Below are 22,172 nucleotides of genomic sequence, written 5' to 3' on the forward strand. Positions count from 1 at the left end.
CAATATATAATTTATTTTGGTATGTCTATTTCCTTACAAGCAGAGAGCTTCAAAGTAAAAAAAAAAAAAATGTCATGAAATTTGGCAATTTTTCAAGAAATGATGCAAGTATTGACGAAAGTGTACCACTATGTTAAAGTAGAATATGTTACAAAAAAACAATCTCGGAATCAAATTCATAATTAAAGGCATCCCAGAGTTATTAATGCTTAAAGTGACAGTGGTCAGATGTGCAAAAAATGCTCTGCTTAAAGGGGTACTCCGGTGAAAAACTTTTTTTTAAAATCAGCTGGTGCCAGAAAGTTAAACAAATTTGTAAATTACTTCTATTAAACAATCTTAATCCTTCCTGTACTTATTAGCTGCTGAATACTACAGCGGAAATTCTTTTATTTTTTAAACACAGAACTGTCTGCTGACATCACAAGCACAGTGCTCTCTGCTGACATCTCTGTCCATTTTATGAACTGTCCAGAACTGTAGTATTCAGCAGCTAATAAGTACAGGAAGGATTAAGATTTTTTAATAGAAGTAATTTAAAATCTGTTTAACTTTCTGGCACAAGTTGATTTAAAAAAATAAAAAAGTTTTTCACCGGAGTACCCCTTTAAGGTGAAAATGGGCTTTGTGCATAAGGAGTTAAAGGGTACTCTGTATAAAACATTTATTTAATTTTTTTTAAAATCAACTGGTGCCAGAAAGTTAAACCAATTTAAAAATTACTTCTATTTAAAAATCTTAACCCTTCTAGTACTTATCAGCTGCTGTATGCTACAGAGAAAGTTATTTTCTTTTTACATTTCTTTTTTGTCTAACCACAGTGCTCTCTGCTGACACCTCTGTCTGTCTCAGGAACTGTCAAGAGCAGAATAACTTTGCTATGGGGATTTGCTCCTGCTCTTGGCAGTTCCTGAGACAGACATAGGTGTCAGCAGAGAGCACTGTGGTCAGACAGAAAATAAATTTAAAAAGAAAAGAACTTCCTCTGTAGAATACAGCAGCTAATAAGTACTGGAAGGATGACGATTTTTAAATAGAAGTAATTTACAAATCTGTTTAAGGTTCTGGCACCAGTTGATAAAAAAATATATATTTCACCAGCATACCCCTTTAATGGAGTGAATGATCCAATATCTTATATTTGTGAGCGGCCAAAATTTGTGAACCTTTTCTTCTAGTATAGGGTATCACCAGTTATCTAAATGTTTCAGGTAAATCTACATTAGTCCTACACATCAGCTTGAAGGAATTCTAGCATATGCTTCCACAAAAAACAGCTTCACCTTCACTTCCTATAAACCACTTGCTTCAGGTCCTTCCATAACATTTAAATTTGATTAAGGTCAGGACTAGAGATGAGCGAATTTTTGAAAAATTTGTCGATTCGTCTAGCTTTCCGAAAAAACTTGGTTGGGTCCAAATTTATTTGCGGTGAATCTGTATTAAAAATTACTATTTCTGACATACAGAGAGCCTCAATAGGGGTATATAACACTTTGCCTTGTTGTAACACACATAGGGTGTGTGATGGGTTATTGAGATAATACTGTGAGATAATTCAGTATGACATGCAGATTAGAGGTGTCGCTATTAGAATCACTGTTGCAGGGTGGCACAATGACAGAGCTTGGAGGTAGCATCAGTATGAGGAGACCATATAGTGGATGAATGACACAGCGTGGAGAGGGCGGCAGCATGAGGAGACCATATAGTGCCTGAATGACACAGCATAGAGGTGGCGGCAGCATGAGGAGACCATATAGTGGCTGAATGACACAGCGTGGAGGTGGCGGCAGCATGAGGAGACCATAGAGTGGCTAAATGAATCAGCCTGGAGGTGGCAACAGCCTGACGAGACCATAGGGCCTCATAATTGAAAAGATTGAAGATATTTTTTAACATTTAAATTGAAGATTTCAAATAGATGAACCTAAAAACTTTTATTTAATGTGCCAGTAGCATGAGGAGACCACATGGCGGTACAGTGACACAGCCTGGAGGTGGCGAAAGCATGAGGAGACTATATAGTGGCTGAATGACACAGCCTGGAGTTGGCGGCAGCAAGAGGAGACCATATAGTGGCAGAATGAACCAGCCTGGAGGTGGCAACAGCCTGACGAGACCATAGGGCCTCATAATTGAAAAGATTAAAGATATTTTTTAACATTTAAATTGAAGATTTCAAATAGATGAACCTAAAAACTTTTATTTAATGTGCCAGTAGCATGAGGAGACCACATGGCGGTACAGTGACACAGCCTGGAGGTGGCAGCAGCATGAGGAGACTATAATATGGCAGAATTACACAGCCTGGAGTTGGCGGCAGCAAGAGGAGACCATATAGTGGCAGAATGAACCAGCCTGGAGGTGGCAACCGCCTGAAAAGACCATAGGGCCTCACAATTGAAAAGATTAAAGATATATATATATATTTTTTTTTAAATTGAAGCTTTCAAATAAATGAACCTAAAAAGTTTCATTTAATGTGCCAGCAGCATGAGAAGACCACATGGCAGCACAATGACACAGCCTGGAGGTGGCAGCAGAAGGAGGAAACCATATAGTGGCAGAATGACCCAGCCTGGAGGTGACAACAGCCTGACGAGACCATAGGGCCTCACAATTGAAAAGATTAAAGATATTTTTTAAAATTTAAATTAAAGATTTCAAATAGATTAACATAAATTGTTTTATTTAATGTGCCAGCAGCATGAGGAGACCACATGGCCATTGTGTGTCTGGGTCCTCTGTCTCGTCTTCCTCATCACCCTGAAGCTCCACAGCCTGCTCCTGCTCATCTTCTCCTGTCAGATGACTATAAAAACCACCCATTTTGCAAAACCTTGCCTTTGCTCCACTGTTCCTCTCCTCCTCCTCTTCCAGTTCAGCCCCTACAGGGCTCATGTGGCCATGAGATGTAGGCGCCAAGTGCCCTGACCAGCCATCGTTTCCAACACGTGTTGCAGGAAATGAAGCAGTGGAATGATGTTGTTCATCCCGTAATCCTGGCAAATGACTAATAATGTGGCTTCCTCAAAGGGCCTGAGCAAACGGCAGGTGTCACATGTGAGCTGCCACTGGTTCACATTGAAGTTACACAGGGGAGTACCCCTATCTGCTTGGATCATCAAGAAATCAGTGATGGCTTTTCTCTGTTCATATAGTCGGTCCAACATATGGAGAGTGGAATTCCAACGTGTGGAAACGTCGCAAATCAGACTATGTTGGGGGATGCCGTTCTGACACTGCAGCTCAAGGAGGGTGTGCTTTGCAGTGTACGAGTGGCTGAAGTGCATGCAAAGTTTCCTTCCCATTGTTAGGATGTCTTGCAGATGGGGGGAACACTTCAGGAACTGCTTGACAACCATATTGAACACGTGTGCCATGCAGGGAGCATGGCTCAGGCTTCCATTAAGCAAGGGCATACAAGATGTTCTTCTCGTTGTCAGTCACCATGATTCCCATTCTCAGTTTTCATGAGTAAGCCATGATTCGATTTCTTGATGAATGACTTTTAGCAGTTCCTCCCCTGTGTGACTTCGTTCACCAAGGCAAACCATGTGAAGAACAGCGTGACACTGCTGTGCCCTGCACACATGGTATGCTGGAGGGGCACTGAGACTTGTCCGTGCATTGGATGTTGAAGACACGGTGAAAGACGAATAGGCGGAGTTGCACACAGTTACAAGACCAATCGCCTGAGAGCATGGAGGCGGAAGCTGTGTGACCTGTCCAAGTTGCTGTTGTGGCTGTGCAGGAACCACATTCACCCAGTGGGCCGTAAAGGACATGTATTGTCCCTGACGATAGTTACAGCTCCACTATCGTCGCTGCCGTGCATTTTGGCACACTTTGGTAGAGTGGGGTGGTGGGTGTTAATACCAGTACCCGGTGACAAAAGTGCGTGAAAGAAGGAGAACTGGGCATCAGATGTGTGGCATCAGGCGGGTGGCAGGATCAGAATAGTAGCTGAGGCAGGTAGGCAGAAGAAAACGGTCTCATTTATCAAAGTGTTGGTGTGCACTAGTAAATATTGAGGATATTAATTACATAAAACTTGACTTTTAGTATTATTCTTAGGATAAAATACATGGACCCAGAGAGTTTTTTAAATCTAATAAGAGAAAAGGTAGGCAAAAAAACACCATGTGCCACCTACACCACCAAGACCTCTAAAAGGTGGAAGGGAACAACGTACGGTCCATTGTAACAGGTGGGGGTAAAAACTTCCCCTGTAAGGCCCTACTCTCACACCATTAATTCCCTTCTTGGCAAATGTTACTCGCCCTAAAAAGGGTGGCCCTACACAGGAACCTCTCCCTAGTTCCCCTGTAAGGCCCTACTCTCACACCATTAATTCCCTTCTTGGCAAATGTTACTCGCCCTAAAAAGGGCGGCCCTACACAGGAACCTCTCCCTAGTTGGAAATAGGGAAAGGTTCTTGTGTGGGGCAACCCTTTTTCGTACGAGTAAAACTATCCTCCAAAAGGTGGAAGGGAACAACATATTGTCCATTGTAGCAGGTGGGGGTAAAATTTCCCCTGTTAGGCCCTACTCTCGCCCTATTAATTCCCTTCTTGGCAAGTGTCACTCACCCTAAAAAGGGCAGCGCCACATAGAAAGCTCTGCCATTTGAAAGAGTTTTTAGGTGGAAATAGAGAGGGTTTTTAGGTGGAAATAGGGAGAGGTTCCTGTGTGGGGCCGCCCTTTTTAGGGCGAGTAACACTTACAAAGAAGGGAATTAATAGTGCGGGATTAGGGCCTTACAGGGGAACTTTTTACGACCACCTGTTACAATGGACCATAGGTTGTTCCCTTCCCCCTTTTAGAGGTCTTTGCATCGCATCAATACTTGGTGGTGTAGGTGGCACATGGTGTTTTTTGCCCACCTTTCCTCTTGTTAGATTTCAAAACATTTCTGGGTCTATATATTTTATCCTAAGAAAAATTAGGTTTCAGCAAATGCATATCCTCAATACTTACTTGTGGTCTGATGCGGAGAAATTTCTGTAACTGGGGACCAGCCCCTTAATTATGTTTTGCAGTATCCATGGCAGCACAATGAGAGAACCTGGAGGTGGCAGCATTAGCATGAGGAGACCATATGGCGACACAATGAAAGAGCCTGGAGGTGGCAGCATCAGCATGAGGAGACCATATGGCAGCACAATGAGAGAGCCTGGAGGTGGCAGCATCAGCATGAGGAGACCATATGGTGACACAATGACAGAGCCTGGAGGTGGCAGTATAAGCATGAGGAGTCCATGTGGCAGCACAATGAGAGAGCCTGGAGGTGGCAGCATCAGCATGAGGAGACCATATGGCGGCACAATGACAGAGCCTGGAGGTGGCAGCATTAGAATGAGGAGACCATATGGCGGCACAATGAGAGAGCCTGGAGGTGGCAGCATTAGCATAAGGAGACCATATGGCGGCACAATGAGAGAGCCTGGAGGTGGCAGCAGCAACTGAGGGCCATGCCAACTGAGGGTTGAGTCTGAGGAACTGATTGTTGACAGGGGGTGTCGGATGTCACTTGGGATGAAGTGGATGACTGAGTGAACCAATCAATCACGGCTGCTGGGTTGCTGGTCAAGACACGACTGCTAGCTGACACCGGGAGCTCAGACCTCTGCCTGCACCTGATGAATTTAGGCCTCTGTCACTTCTCTGTGCAGGTTCTGGCACTTCTCTGCCTGACATACTTATACACCAGCTGAGTGTTTATATGTTACACTTATAGAGGAGGACTATGCACTCCACTACGCTTAAAACTGTATTAGACTACAGAAACAAGTGTGTAGCTTTGGCTGGCCTTTCACAGTAACTAGGCCCAAATTAGTTTTACAGGAAAATATAAAGGACACCACGTAGGTGTACATACATATATCGCACTTATATGTGTATCAACATAGTAGATAAATTATAGTTTTTGACTCACTTATTTAATTATATAGCACTGAAGAATTGTGAAGCATATTATGATACTATTTCAAATTTTATTTCTCAATTACATTGTATGAAAGACCACAGCCGCCACAATGCGTTTCTCGCTTTAGACGATCATCAGGAATCGTATGGATACAGTGCAAGAAGCGTGGTGCCGATACAGCACTGATGGCGGCCATATACTTGAATTGCATGGCTATCTGACCTTTAACATGATTAAATCCCACCTTCTTTCATTACGTCATCTCCCTACCCGTCAGGACTCACACACCTGTGAAGATAATCTGCGGAATGGAGAGGGAGGGATCGTGTCTTTCTACCTCGATTTGTAAAAAAAAAACTGCCAGACGCTAGGCAGATAGGTTCCTTGCCGTTACCACTAGTAACTGTATTTTAAAGGAGTAATTCTTATTAATGCCAAACTCAGGCGATATTGATTTACATAAAAAGTCTAGTATAACCACAAGGAAATTAGATAGATATATTAATTATTTATCATAATCAGTTGCCTGCTATGGGAGCAACTGTTTTATCGGATGACCAGGACCAGGACCAAAAATTGAGTATTGATATAATGGTGGTCACAATACAGCATGCACAAACGCCTAGATGTTACATATTATTTAGATCCTTTGACCATATAAAGTAGCAGAGTGGCTTTTAGAAAAATCCCTATCAGACAAAATGATTATTAATATGTAAAAATGTTAGCAAAAATATATACAAACACATTAATAATGAAAAAATAATAAGAATATTAAACACAAGCTATTGGTATCCCTCTTCCAGGAAACAGGCGTACAAAATAAAATCCTTTAGCCCCTGTGGTCGAACCGATTGCAAACGATACGTCCATTCAGCTTCCCTTTGTAGAAGCAGGTGATCCCATTTCCCTCCTCTTTGTGGGGGTTTAACTACTTCGATAATCTGAGCTTTAAAATCTGTCCATCTATTGTGGTGGTATTGTTTAAAGTGATTTGCTACAGGGGTGTTACGCTCGTGTGTTATATCGCTTAAATGTTCCTGCAATCTTTTTTTGAATGGGCGAAACGGCTTCCCTACATTTTTTGGACATGGACATCTCAGTAGGTACACCACTCCCAATGTATTGCAATTAGCAAAATGTCTTCTGAATGATTTACTTCTAATACAGCGACCACATGGGTACGTTCCACTAGTTCTATTTGTTCTATTTGTCAACCAGGTTTCTCTAGTGATTGGGGCCAGGTAGCTTTGTGTTAGGTGATCCTTGAGATTTTTCCCCCTCCTGTATGTTATAGATGGAAACTCAGGTATTAGATCTGCTATTATCTTGTCTTATATCAGGATTTCCCAAAAACTAGAAATCGTTTGTTTTACCTCTGCCGCTTTTTGGTCAAATGTACCTACAATTCTGAGGGGCTCTGTCTTAGTTTCTCGTTTTTTTTGTGTTAATAATTCAGTACAATTAATTAAGAGGGCTCTGTGGTATGCTTTTTTGAGGGCTTTGTTGGGGTACCCCCTATTCTTTAATCTAATACGTAATTTGTTAGCTCTTCTCTTAAATTCATCCAAAGTTGAGCAATTACGTCTCACCTGAATATACTGACTTATTGGGATCCCAAATTTTAAGGGAGAGGGATAACAACTCTCCCATTGTAGTAACGTATTGGTAGCAGTATTTTTACGGTAAAGAGTAGTGACTATCTGTCTATCTACTGATATGATAGATGGTCAAATCTAGAAAGGTAAGTTGTTCTTTGTGGATTGTCTGTGTAAACCTGAGACCTAGATTGTTATGGTTCAGGACCTCTACAAATTCCTTGAACCTCTGTTCCGAGGATGACCAGATGAGGAAAATGTTGTCTATGTACAGGATCCATAAATTAATGGATCCGGTCCATGATGACATATCCTCAGAAAAAACTATCTGGTCCTCCCAATAGCCTAGATACAGGTTTGCGTAGCTGGGGGCACATGGGCTCCCCATAGCCATGCCTCATTTTGGAAGATACGTAGTTCCCTCAAACATGAAATAGTTCCTAGTCAAAATGAACCCAAAAGATCACGTATAAATCCGTTGTGCATGCTGTACTGAAGGCCACTTGTCCTTAAAAAGAATTCAATCGTCGCACATCCTTGTTCATGAGGGATTGAGGAATAGAGGGCCTCCACGTCAAGGGACTTTATCTGGTCAAAGTATCTAAATAATATGTAACATCTAGGCATTTGTGCATGCTGTACTGTGACTTCCCCCATTATATCAATACTCATTTTTGGTCCCCGCTCATCCGATGTATAAAACAGTTGTTCCTGGGGGGCGTGGCTTGGCGCACTGAGGATGAGACGTGCAGCGTGAGAGCTCGATCAGGGCTGAACACTATCGGGCAAAAAACTGGGCTATGGGAGGCAAAAGCAAGGGCAGAAGCCGAAAATCCAACCACCCACAGTCTGGAGAACACCCAGGGGGAATAGCAGCCTTCTTCAAAGTGCCGTCGAGACACACCACAGCGACGCAGCCTGCTCTCCCTTACGAGCAGCCGCCATCACCAGCAGCACAGACCCCTTCATTTCCGGTGCTTGCGCACACACCATCTCCGCGGACAGAGATGGCTGTGAACTCACATGCTGAAGGAGTGCCGCACCGCTCACTACCGGCTGCAGCTCCTGCGGACCTGACCATCCGAAATGAGCTGCACGGACCAGCTACAGGAGATGGGCACCCCATGATACAGAGTGCCCAGACGTCTGAAATGGCAGCACCGAGCGCGGCCTCCTCCCTGCCCCTGCCACCGCAGCAAGGGAGTAGAGGCCCCTCAGAAATACAAGAGGGGTATGTACAGCAGCACAACCGCACTCCTGCACAGCCACAATTGCAGCAGCATCTCATCCAGGTACCTCACTGCAAGCTCTGCCAAAGCTCCAACCCAGGGAGCACAATCCTCAGCTACCTCTGCCTCTACACCACCAGCTGAAAAGAGACCTAGAGACCCCCATGATGTCCCACATCTCCTAGCCCTGGGCCCCCCTGCCCGAGACGTGACTGATTGGTCTACAGCTATGGACTCTGACTCCACTGATGACTCCCATGACTCCGCAGCTGAGAGTGACACTCCAGACTACTGGGGCGCCAGCCCCCCCGCGAAGAAGACCCTCTTCAGGACACCTCTGAAAGCTCCTCTAACTGACCCTTTCATCTCGGGCCACTCATCTTCAGATGACACACTCACGGATTAGAGATGTCCAACCCACCATTATCGCACCCCTGACCGTCTCCGTGAACCCCTGCGCTCCACCCTGGAACCTGATTTGCCTTCACCTGAAGCAGCTACAAACACACTAAAACGCTTCCCGGAGCTGCAAGCATTGCTGGCCCTCCTACCCACTAAGGCGGACATGCAAACCCTGGCCTCTGACCTCAAAGTCGCCTGGAGAAGAGATCTCAAGCCTGTCAAGGAGGAGGTCTCCAACCTGACTAACAGAGTCCGGGACCTGGAAGAGTTCCGCACATCAGTGTCCTCGCAACTACATGCCCTGCATGATCATGCGAAATCTACATCTATCCAGCAAGCTGCACTAATCAACCAACTTGATGACATCGATAACAGAAACAGTCGCAACAATATCAGGCTGAAAGGACTGCCTGAATCAGTCCTCCCACAAGATTTAGCTGGGACTCTCCAAATGAGATCATAAAAAAACTGCCTGATATCCCAACAGAACTAGATAGGGCTCATAGACCCCTGAAGGCATAAAGTCCTGACCCTGCCAAGCCGAGAGACGTAATATGCAGAGTACACCACTTCACTATCAAAGAGGACATTATGCGCAAAGCCAAAGATTTGAAACACCTAACCTACAATGGCTCACAGATCTATCTTTACCCTGACTTGTCCATGCGCACTCTCAAACTCAGGGCCTCACTCAAGCCTCTCCTCCTAATGCTATAGAATCCCCAGATCAACTACAGATGGGGATTCCCTTTCTCACAGACAGTGCGACACGGACACACCACCGCAACGATCCATAAACCGGAGGACTTGCCGGCCTTCCTGGCCAACTTCAAACTCCCCCAAGTCCCCCTGCCTGACTGGAACAGACTTTTCTTACCTTCAACCTGGCCAAGAGTGAAGATTCCTGAGTGCCTGCAACAGAGGCATGACAAAGCCAACCTACTGCAGCTGACCCACTGCTTCACGAACCAGAGCAGCAAGACCTGAACCAAGTGACTGTATCTCATGCCTTTAACTATTATTCTTTAGCATCTTTTTGTGACTCACACATCCCAGGCCTCTGCCCTGACCATATGCCACTAGCATTACACTGCCCATGTTGCCCCCCACACTTAGTTTGATCACTGAGACAGTTGTTGTTTCTATCCAACCCATTATGCCCTTCCATTTAACTGGCTCCCCAACTACCGATTCTATTCCCTCAGTTCTGCAGACGGGATCCGTCTACCCTGACCCTCAGTTTAGCCCTTTCAATGTGAGCTGCTAGCCCAACTACTAATTTTTTGACTTAACTTCCACCTTTGCCGTACAGCCCTTTTCCTCAGTACACCTTCCATGCTGACCCCCACTAGTACACTGATTGGGCTGGACCCAATCCTACATTTGGCCTCCTTGACTTTTCGCCTTAGACCCCCTGTATCCATCTACTTATGGTTACTCCTATCTCTAAACAAGGAAGAACCAACGGGGTCACTTATACAAACAAGTACAGTGTCCAATGGACACAAATTTTATTGAAATGACAGCAACAATACAAGTGAAGTAAAAAACATTTTTAAAAAGAGGAATACAGCAAAAAAGGGTGATATCACTGGTTCTGCCCACTAAACTGGGTACGAGTTCCTTAATTATGTAGATAACATATGGATTGTATCTAGAGGCAACCACAGACAATAGTCAGGTTGCAATATGTATACATACACAATGTATAGTATATGTATTGCACCTATATATTCATAGCAGCAATGGCAGCACACCTCACAATGAGGTAAAAATGTGCTACAAAAGACAAAGTGTCATGTGCATAGACATACAGTAGTGGGAACAGATGCCAGATACAGAAAACCATAAAAATATTACCAAATGAGAGCAGCAAGTGGGCAGGCACCAGGATAGCACCACTCCAACGTAGGTTTCGGTACGTCACCTTCGTCTGGGAGTCTCCATTGCTGCTATGAATATATAGGTGCAATACATATACTATACATTGTGTATGTTTACATATTGCAACCTGACTATTGTCTCTGGTTGCCTCTAGATACAATCCATATGTTATCTACATAATTAAGGAACTCATACCCAGTTTAGTGGGCAGAACCGGTGATATCACCCTTTTTTGCTGTATTCCTCTTTTTAAAAATGTTTTTTACTTCACTTGTATTGTTGTTGTCATTTCAATAAAATTTGTGTCCATTGGACACTGTACTTGTTTGTATAAGTGACTCCGTTGGTTCTTCCTTGTTTTGTATTTAATTTTGGAGTTCACAATTTAATGGCCCATATACTTATCCTGGGGTACATTTCTACATAGATATATAAATCTACCCAGTTGTCTTTACCCCAGTGTGTTGTCCTTATATAATAATTTACTCCTATCTCTGCCCTGCTCTTCCCCTTCTCTACTAATCCTCTTCTATTTCTCCTTTTTGCCTAGAATCCTTCAGATACTACCTTCTCCTCGCCGTGGACTGAGGAGACCGGGCCGCCACGACCGCACTGGTAAGCAGACTACATCGACATGCACCCACCATGGCAGCTGACATTAAACTGATCACCCTGAATGTACAAGGGTTTAACATGGCTGAAAAGCGTGCTAAAATGCTTTATGCATTCCACAAGCAAAGAGCTCATACCTTCTTGCTCCAGGAAACACATTTTAAAACTGATCATGTGCCCACTATTCCCACCAAATACTACACCTCGTGGCTTCACAGCACAAACCACAAATCCAGATCCAAAGGGGTATCCCTAGCTTTTCATAAATCCCTTCCAATCACAATTACATCATCCCTCCTTGACCCACATGCCAGATTTGTGTTTGTTAACTGCAAGATTTCCAACCAAGCCTTTACTATTGCCTCTATTTACGCCCCTAACAGGGACCAAATGCCATTCCTACTTAAAACCCTGACGACGCAGAAAAACTTTGCATTGGAGATTTTAACCTCCCCCTGTTCCTACAGATCGATACCTCTATCGGCTCCTCGGTCCTTCCCCATAATAAGCTGCGTGCCCTGAGGATGAGGCTACACTCCATGCAGCTGAGCGATGTGTGGAGGGTGTTCCATCCTCAAGACAAGGACTTCACCTTCTTTTCTGCCCTGAGACAATCTTATAGTCGAATAGACTATATCTTCTGTCCCCACTTTCTACTTCCTTCAGTCACTCATACGGCGATTGGCTCGCAGATACAGTCAGATCATGCTCCTGTTAGCTGTTCGCTGACGCTTCCCTCTTTCTCCAAACCACAATCCTCTTGGCACTCAAATGAGTTCTTGCTTCAAGACTCTGTCTGCATGCAGGACCTCAGAGACACAATAGATAATTTTCTTTGGGACCACGTCTCAGACGACTTTTCCCCCATGATTTAGTGGGAGGCCTTGAAATGTGTCCTCAGGGGTGTCCTGATCAAACATGGCTATCGCCTAAAGAGGGAGACATCAGTGAAACTGCTTCATCTCTAGCAGACTTTGCAAACATTGGAAGCACAGCATAAACAGACTCAACTGGATGTTACCATGAGGGAAATTGTTCAAGTCCGCAGTGAAATCCTCACACTTCTATCCTCCAAACATAGATACTACATGCAACACACTGGTCGCCTATTTTATGAATGGGGCAACAAACCAGGCAGACTGCTCGCCTCCGCCCTTAAGGGATAAAAAAATCCTCACTATTTATCCACTCCATTAAACCTCCCCTGCTCCCTAACCCCTGATATCCCCCCTACTCCCTAACCCCTAATATTATACAACCCTGTATAACTTGCCATCCCCACCCAATCAATCTACCCCAGGGGACATGCTGACCCCCCTGCAGCGATATATAGAATGTACAGCCCTCCCTCGCCTTGATCCCTCAGTTGTGCAGGAACTAGAAAGACCATTCACTTGGGAGGAGTTGGAGACCGCCATCTACTCTATGACATCCATCAAGAGCCCGGGACCAGATGGTTATTGTGTCTAAATTCTATAAAATTCTACATCCGGCCCTTTCTCCTCTCCTGCTGGTGGGCTTTCAACTCCATCTCAACTGACTCTCCCCCACCCGCCTGCGAGCATACATCACGGTAATCCACAAAGAGGGCAAGGATCCGCTGCTCTGCCCCAGTTATCGTCCAATCTCCCTATTGAAAACTGACACCAAATTGTTTGCCAAATTGATAGCCACCAGTCTTTCGTCACACATGCCCACCCCAATCTACCCTGACCAGGTCGGCTTCATAAGAGGTAGAGAGGCAAGGGACAATACTCTTCGTACATTCTCCGTTATACATTATGCTAACAAAACTAACTCTCCACTCTTCCTGCTCTCCCTTGATGCCGAAAAGGCCTTTGACAGAGTGAATTGGGGATTCATGTCTGCCACCCTCTCCCAAATAGGCCTGGGCAGGGGTATGCTCTAACCGATCCTGGACCTCTACTCCCGCCCCCAAGCCCAGGTTAGAATCAACGGTCATCTGTCTCAGCCTCTCAACATGTGTAACGGCACGCGCCAAGGTTGCCACCTCTCTCCCCTTCTATATGAACTCTGTATGGAACACCTCTTAAATTATATCTGCCAAAACCCCGACATAAAAGGTCTGGGAGTGGGCGCGAGTCATTACAAATGTTCAGCCTTTGCAAATGATCTCATTCTGTACTGATCTTCCCCTATAACCTCCCTTCTGTCCCTCCTGTCCACGATACGTCTTTTCTCACAGTTTAGCAATTACAAATTGTACCATACTAAATGTGACACTACCTATGTCCTTGATGCAGCACCTGCAGACCGCATTTACCTTCCATTGGTGCTCCTCCTCCCTCCAATATTTAGGGGTCCAGGTCCCGGCCAATCTGTCAGACACTTATAGACTGAACTTTCCCCCATACTGCACTCCCTGCGGAGGGACCTGACCAGATGGGAACGGAAGGACTTCTCCTGGTTCGGCAGGGTGAACATCATGAAGATGAATGCTCTACCCCGGTTACTATACCTTTTTTCCTGTACTCCTGTTCATCTGCCCCGTTCCTTCTTCAGGGAACTAACATCACTCCAATCAAACTTTGTATGGGCATAATCTCACCCCAGGCTTGCCAAATATGTCTTAGTAAGAAAGAAATGTGAAGGGGGCTTGGCACTCCCAGACTACCTATTCTACTACATAGCGGGGATATTGACTAGAGTACTGGATTGCTGCCACCACCGTGCTGACAAGCAATGGGTTGCTCTGGAAAGCCTGACACTAAACGGTGATCCGATGGCATTGTTGTGGCGCCCTCCTTCCGCCTATATTCCAGCCACTGCCCTCCCTCCTGTACTCTACATGCCGTGCTTGTAAACAGTACCTAACCAAATTCACTCTTTTCCCTCTTGACGACCCCCTGACCCCTCTATTTGACTACCCCACCTTCCCACCATGTCTTTCCGCGAGCCATTACCTGAACTACCGACGGGGTCAAGGAACCATACTCTTTCACCTCTTAAATCGGAACTCATTAAAACCCCTGATGGAACTTCTTCCTGACACAATCCCTACCCCCGAGCGATACTTCCAATATGCACAACTACACCATTACAACCAGTCCATGAAAGACCAACTCCATTTACACCGCCCTCTAACTAAATTTGAATGCCTCTGCATCACCACACACCTTATACCCCACAGGATTAGCTTTTTATACAACCTCCTCATAGATGAAACCTCAGACCGGCCTCTCCCTTTTAAAATGGTCTGGGAAAAGGAATTGGGACACTTCATCACTGATAGTGATTGGACAACAGCCATCAGAAATTGTCACGATCAACCATATCCTGCAAAGCGCAAGAAACCAACAATAAGGTACTGACAAGATGGTACAGAGTCCCCACCTTACTGGCGAGATTCTACCAGGAAGTGTCAGACAGATGTTGTCTTTGTAACTCGGATAGGGGGTCCATGCTCCATATCTGGCTTACCTGCCCCTCTCTTGCTGACTTTTGGACACAAACAATGGACATTATAGGACACATCACCTCAATATGCTTAGCTGCTACCCCAGAAATCACTCTTCTCTCCATACTCCCCCCCCCCCCCACTATGCCCAGATTCACTTAAAGGCTGATTTCCTACTTACTTTTGGCTGCCGGAACAGTCATTCCACGCTTATGGAAATCCATAGCAGCGCCTACCGTAACGGATTGGCTTAAAGAAGTGTCTTAGGTTCACAGTATGGAGGAACTCACAGCCGCCTTGCGCAATGACCTGTTCGGCTACATAACAACCTGGCAACCCTGGATTGCCTTCCAGGCTTCACCTGGTTACACCACCCTACACCTCACGAGGTAGCACTTTTTCCACACCAACCCTTGAAACCCCTAGTCACTTTCTGAAACACCCATCCCACACACACCGTGACCTGGCTCGCCTTTTCCACTCAACCAAGGTCCTTGCCTGGGTGTCGTGGCGGACTGGAGTCTCACCTGCTCGCGAGGTAAACTGGCCTTTCCTCCTAGGATCCCAACAATACTCGCATCTTCCTGTGCTCTCTTCTCTCCTACCTTTCCTCTCCTCTCCTTCTTCTCTAATCCTCCCTTCTACCCTCTCCCTCCACACGCCTCTTTCCCCCCCTCCCCCCCAGACACCCCCTTTCCAGCCATTCTCCCCGCCTCCCTTTTACCTGTCTCTACCCTACTCCGCTTTGTTTTGTTCTGTTTTGTCAGACATTTTTGTGATTGCTAACGAGTTACTGACAGAGATCTTACAGGACTCTATTTGTTCTGCTACTGTTCTGGCGTCCAACCTAGACCTGTTGACCTGAGAACATACGAACTGATGTATTCATCCTCTGTCACGTTGTTACTTTGCAGACTTATGCAATCATTTATCTTGTTACTTTGTACTATTTGACATTGTTTGTATTGTCTTAATTTCTTATTGGAAAACCTTCAATAAACTTTGAATTTGAAAAAATAAAAAATAAAACTGTTGTTCCCATAGTAGGCAACCGATTATGATAAATAATTTATATATATATATATATATATATATATATATATATATATATATATATATATATATATATATTTCCTCTTGGTTATACTAGACTTTTATGTACATCAATATCGCCTGAGTTTGGCATTAATAAGAATTACTTACTAGTGGTGACGGCAAGGAACCTATCTGCCTAGCGTCCAACAGTTTTTTTTACAAATCGAGGTAGACAGACACGATCTCTCCCTCTCCTATCCGCAGATTACCTTCACAGGTGTGTGAGTCCTGACTGGTAGGGAGATGACGTAATGAAAGAAGGTGGGATTTAATCATGTTAAAGGTCAGATTGCCATGCAACTCAAGTATATGGCCGCTATCAGTGCTGTATTGGCACCATGCTACAAAGGGAGCCTAAAGAAAATATTTTGAAACATCATGCACTGTATCCATACGATTCCTGATCATCGTCTACAGCGAGAAACACGTTGTGGCGGCCGTGGTCTTTCATGCAACGTAATTTTGGAATAAAATTTGAAATAGTATCATAATATGCCTCGCAATTCTTCAGTGCTATATAGGTGTACGTACAGTTTACAATTGTGAGAGGAGGACTATGCACTCCACTACAAACTGTATAAGGCTACAAAAACAAGTGTGTAGCTTTGGTGGGCCTTTCACAGTAACTAGGCCTAAATTAGTTTAACAGGAAAATATATAAAGGACACCACGTAGGTGTATGTACAGTTTACATTGATGAGAAGACGACTATGCACTCCACTACGCATAGACTACAGAAACAAGTGGGTTGCTTTGGCTCGCCTTTCACAGTAACTAGGCCCAAATTAGTTTTACAGGAAAATATATAAAGGACACCACGTAGGTGTACATACAGTTTAAACATATGAGAGGAGGACTATGCGCTCCACTACAAACTGTATAAGGCTACAAAAACAAGTGTGTAGCTTTGGCTGGCCTTTCACAGTAAGTAGGCCAAAATTAATTTGACCGGGGGAAAAAACCTACACCACCTATGTACGCACAGGTTACACTTATGAGAGAACAATATGCTTCACTTCGCAACCTGTATTAGGCACTGTAATCAGATGACTATTGCTTTTCGTGCTCATTCTAACTGGCCCCTATTAGCTTTAGAGTTATTGTACACCCAACTACAGCAGTACAGAATCGCTGTGTAGTACAGCCCAGTACAGTATTATTAGGCACTAATAGCAGGTGACAATAGCTTTTAGTGCTCAGCCTAACTGGCCCCTATAAGCTTTAGAGTTGCTGTACACCCCACTGTAGCAGTACAGAATCTATGTGTAGTAGGGCCCAGTACAGTATTATTATGCACTAATAGCAGGTGACAATGGCTTTTAGTGCATAGCCTAATTGGCTCCTATAAGCTTTAGAGTCGCTGTGCATTACACCCAAAACCTCTCTTTCTCTTTATATAGGGCTGTGACATCACAGGGTGGATGGCTGCTGATAGGCTGCATGTGCATGCTGCATGTCATTAAGGGTCATCCCGCCTACCCGCCTTCCCAGATTTCCTTGTCCCATGTCCTCACATGTGGATCCACCATTTTAGATGCCCTGGGGCCAGAACCACACTAAATGGAGTTTAACCCCTTAAGGACCAAGCCCATTTTCACCTTAAGGACCAGAGCGTTTTTTCCACATCTGACCACTGTCACTTTTAGCATTAATAACTCTGGGATGCTTTTACTTTTCATTCTGATTCCGAGAATGTTTTTTCATGACATATTCTACTTTAAAATAGTGGTAAAATGTTGTCGATACTTGGATCATTTCTTGGTAAAAAATAAAAAAAATTTGGGAGAACATTGAAAATTTTGCATTTTTCTAACTTTGAAGCTCTCTGCTTGTAAGAAAATAGACATTCCAAATAAAAAAAATTTTGATTCATAAATACAATATGTCTGCTTTATGTTTGAATCATAAAGTTTACATGTTTCTACTTTTGGAAGACATCAGAGGGCTTCAAAGTTCAGCACCAATTTGCCAATTTTTTACAAAATTTACAAAATCAGAATTTTTCATGGACCAGTTTAGGTTTAAAGTTGATTTGAAGGGCTTTCTTATTAGAAATACCCCATAAATTACCCCATTATAAAAACTGTACCCTCAAAGTATTCAAAATGACATTCAGTAAGTGTATTACCCTTTAGGTGTTTCACAGGAATAGCAGCAAAGTGAAGGAGAAAATTCAAATTCTTCATTTTTTACACTCGCATGTTCTTGTAGACCCAGTTTTTGAATTTTTACAAGGGGTAGAAGGAGAAAAATCCTCTCAAAATTTGTAACCCAATTTCTCTCGAGTGTGTATGTCAATTGTTTGGCAGGCGCAGTAGAGCGCTCAGAAGGGAAGGAGCGACAATAAGATTTTGAAGAGTGAGTTTTTCTGAAATGGTTTTTGGGGGGCATGTCACATTTAAGAATCCTCTATGGTGCCAGGACAGCAAAAAAAAAAAAAAAAACACACATGGCATACTATTTTGGAAACTACACCCCTCAAGGAATGTAAAAAGGAGTACTGTGAGCCTTAACACCCCACAGGTGTTTGACAACTTTTCCTTAAAGTTGGATGTGTAAATGATTTTTTTCACTAAAATGCTGCTTTCCCCCCCCCCCCCCCCAAATGTAACTTTTTTTTACAAGGGGTAACTCCATCTCTTCTATGGAAATACCCCATGTGTGGACGTCAAGTGCACTGCAGGCACACTACAGTGCTCAGAAGAGAAGGAGTCACATTTGGCTTTTGGAAAGCAAATTTAGCTGAAATGGTTTTTGGGGGACATGTCACATTTAGGAAGCCCCTATAGTGCCAGGACAGCAAAAAAAAACACACTACTATTTTGGAAACTACACCCCTCAAGGAACGTAACAAGGGGTACAGTGAGTCTTAACACCCCACAGGTGTTTGATAAATGTTCATTAAAATGGGATGTGAAAAGGAAAAATTAGATTTTGTATACTAAAATGCCATGGTTATAAGTGGTATTAGGAGAAAATGTCACCATAAATTTGTCAATACATTTCTTTGGAGTAAGGACATACCTCATATCTGGGTGTAAACTGCTCTGTGGGTGCACACCAGTCTCGGAAGAGCAGGAGCGCAGTCAGGGGCCTTGAGCTTCTACATAGCTGCCTATGGAGCCAGAACAGAACAGTTACATGGGGTAAATTACTGACAAGGGGTACAGTGGGACATAAAATTATAAAACAGGTTATGTTCCCAGAATGATGACCCAGAGCATAGCCAAAACAAAAAAAATATGCCAACCCCAAACCCTGTGCTCTCAATTAGAGATGAGCGAACTTTTCAAAAATTTGATGCGGCCGATTCACCGGATTTTCCAGAAAAGTTTGTTTCGATCCGAATTTATTTGCGGCGAATCGATGTAAAAAAAGGCTATTTCTAGCCTACATACAGCCTCTATAGGGGTATAGAACACTTTGATGTGTCCTAAAACGCATATGGAGTGTGCTGGGGTAGTGAAATAATACTGTTATTCAGAATAGCATGCAGATTACCGGCATCGCTCTTAGAATCACTGCCGCACAGCAACACAATGACAGAGACTGGTGGTGACATCAGTGTCAGGAGACCATATAGTGACTGAATGACATAGCGTGGACATAGCGTGACCAGAGGAGACCATTTAGTGGCTGAATGGCACAGCGTGGAGTTGGCTGATGCACTAGTACACTACACACCAGGGCTTCACAATCCCCCCCAAAAAAACAACACAATATATGAAATTTTTGACAAAGATTTCTCATTGGTAGCACCCGCTATCCAAAAATTAGAAATTCTCAGACCCAGGCCCCACCTCTGCGGCATCAGTAACCCATATATTGCCTGTAGGACACAGACTGGAGTTGGCTGATGCACCAGTACACACCAGGGCTTCACAATCCCCCCTCCAAAATCAACACAATGAGAAATTTTTGTCAAAGATTTCTCATTGGTAGCACCCGCTATCCAAAAATTTGAAATTTCCAGAACCAGGCCCCACCCCTGTGGCATCAGTAACGCATATTTTGCCTGCATGACACATCCTGGAGTTGGCTGATGCAAGAGTACACACCAGGGCTTCACAATCCCCCCCCCCCCCCCCCCCCGCAAAAAAAAAAAAAAAAAAAAAACACAATATATGAAATTTTTGTCAAAGATTTCTCATTGGTAGCACCCGCTATCCAAAAATTTGACATTTCAAGACCCAGGCCCCACCTCTGCGGCATCAGGAACCCATATATTGCCTGTAGGACACAGCCTGGAGTTGGCTGATGCACCAGTACACACCAGGGCTTCACAATCCCCCCTCCAAAATCAACACAATGAGAATTTTTTGTCAAAGATTTCTCATTGGTAGCACCCGCTATCCAAACATTTGAAATTTCCAGAACCAGGCCCCACCCCTGCGGCATCAGTAACCCATATATTGCCTGCATGACACAGCCTGGAGTTGGTTGATGCAAGAGTACACACCAGGGCTTCACAATCCATTCCAAAAACCAACACAATATATGAAAGTTTTGTCAAAGATTTCTCATTGGTAGCACCCGCTATCCAGAAATTTGAAATTTCAAGACCCAGGCCCCACCTCTGCGGCATCAGGAACCTATATATTGCCTGAAGGAAACAGCCTGGAGTTGGCTGATGCACCAGTACACACCCGGGCTTCACAATCCATTCCAAAAAACAACAACATTTTAGAAATTTTTTAAAGAAATACCTTTGTGTAAGAACAAGACATTCTTCTCAAAAATAATAAACCACACAATGTTTTAAATTATTTTACAAAAACTAATTCAATATGAGTGTAAGCGCATCTGTCTCCAAAAGATCAGACCACCAAAGGACTTTTTTCGCCCAAAATGATGAAGCAGAGTTAATCCCTGTCCGTATTTATTTATTTATTTATTTTTCATTAAAAAATCACACGCAACAAGCGTTCCGTTGTGTAACGATTAGCATTCTGGAAAATTCTATTTTATTACTGATAAAATTATCAGTAAATAAATAAAAAAAACACTACCCAAGAGTGTTTAATTACCCCATACATTGCACCAGGAGCAGTCAAGAGTAGGCCTCAGCTGTACCCAAAAGTCTTTAATAACCCCCTACCTTTGCACGATCAATTCGAGCAATACCAGGTGTGTTATGCCCTCTGATTTCCGGGGCCACAGGCGCGCTCCACTGAACGGATTAGCGTGTCTCTATCTTTCATCGACCGGTGCTGGTAACCCGCTAACTCCCGGAAAGGTAAGCTGCCGCGAAGCAGGTGGTCTCCCCCGGGCACGTTTAGCTCCAGAATTGCCACTACTGCCACATCACGCTGACTGCCAACCGTTCTACCGCCTTGCTGACTCAAGGGCAACCTGCAACTCTCTTCTCCCGATGATGAATCCCCTTCTCCTGAGATCGAGCAATAACAGGTGTGTTATGCCCTCAGATGTCCGGGGCCGCAGGTGCGCTCCACTGAACGGATTAGGGTGTGTCCATCTTTTTTTGTAGCACCCGCAATCCAAAAATTTTTAATTCCCAGACCCAGGCCCGACCTCTGCGGCATCAGGAACCCATTTATTGCCTGAAGGACAAAGCCTGGAGTTGGCTGATGCACCAGTACACACAGGGCTTCACAATCCACCCCAAAATCAACAAAATTGTATAATTTTTTATTTTTTTTATTTACAACTTTGTGTAAGCACAAGCGCATATCCAACATTTCAGAAGACTCTATAAGGCAGGACGGTGCACCACCCAAAGACTTTGTTCTCAAAAATAATGAACCACACAATTGTTGAATTTTTTTTTTAAAATTGAAATTCCTAGACCCAGGCCCCACCTCAGCTGCATCCGTAACCCATAGATTGCCTGAAAGACACAGACTGGAGTTGGATGATGCACGAGTACACACCCGGGCTTCACAATCCACCCCAAAAAAACGCTTTTTTTTTTAAAATTGTGTGACAAAATACCTTTTTGTTAAAACAAGCGCATATACAGCAGTTCAGAAGACTCTATAATG

The 22,172-nt window shown here is 44.0% G+C and overlaps 1 protein-coding gene across 1 annotated transcript in view; it reads right to left on the minus strand.

The window, feature by feature from the left end:
* The window catches only part of LOC130360590 (beta-galactoside alpha-2,6-sialyltransferase 1-like), a 77,523-nt gene extending 65,289 nt beyond the window's left edge, over positions 1 to 12,234 (minus strand). The window contains exon 1 of the mRNA XM_056563125.1: positions 12,133 to 12,234. The gene's annotated coding sequence lies outside the window, so the exon portion shown is untranslated. The remainder of the gene's footprint in view (positions 1 to 12,132) is intronic.
* Between the last annotated feature and the right edge of the window lie 9,938 nt (positions 12,235 to 22,172).

Source organism: Hyla sarda, chromosome 3, assembly GCF_029499605.1.
Source record: "Hyla sarda isolate aHylSar1 chromosome 3, aHylSar1.hap1, whole genome shotgun sequence".
NCBI lineage: Eukaryota > Metazoa > Chordata > Amphibia > Anura > Hylidae > Hyla > Hyla sarda.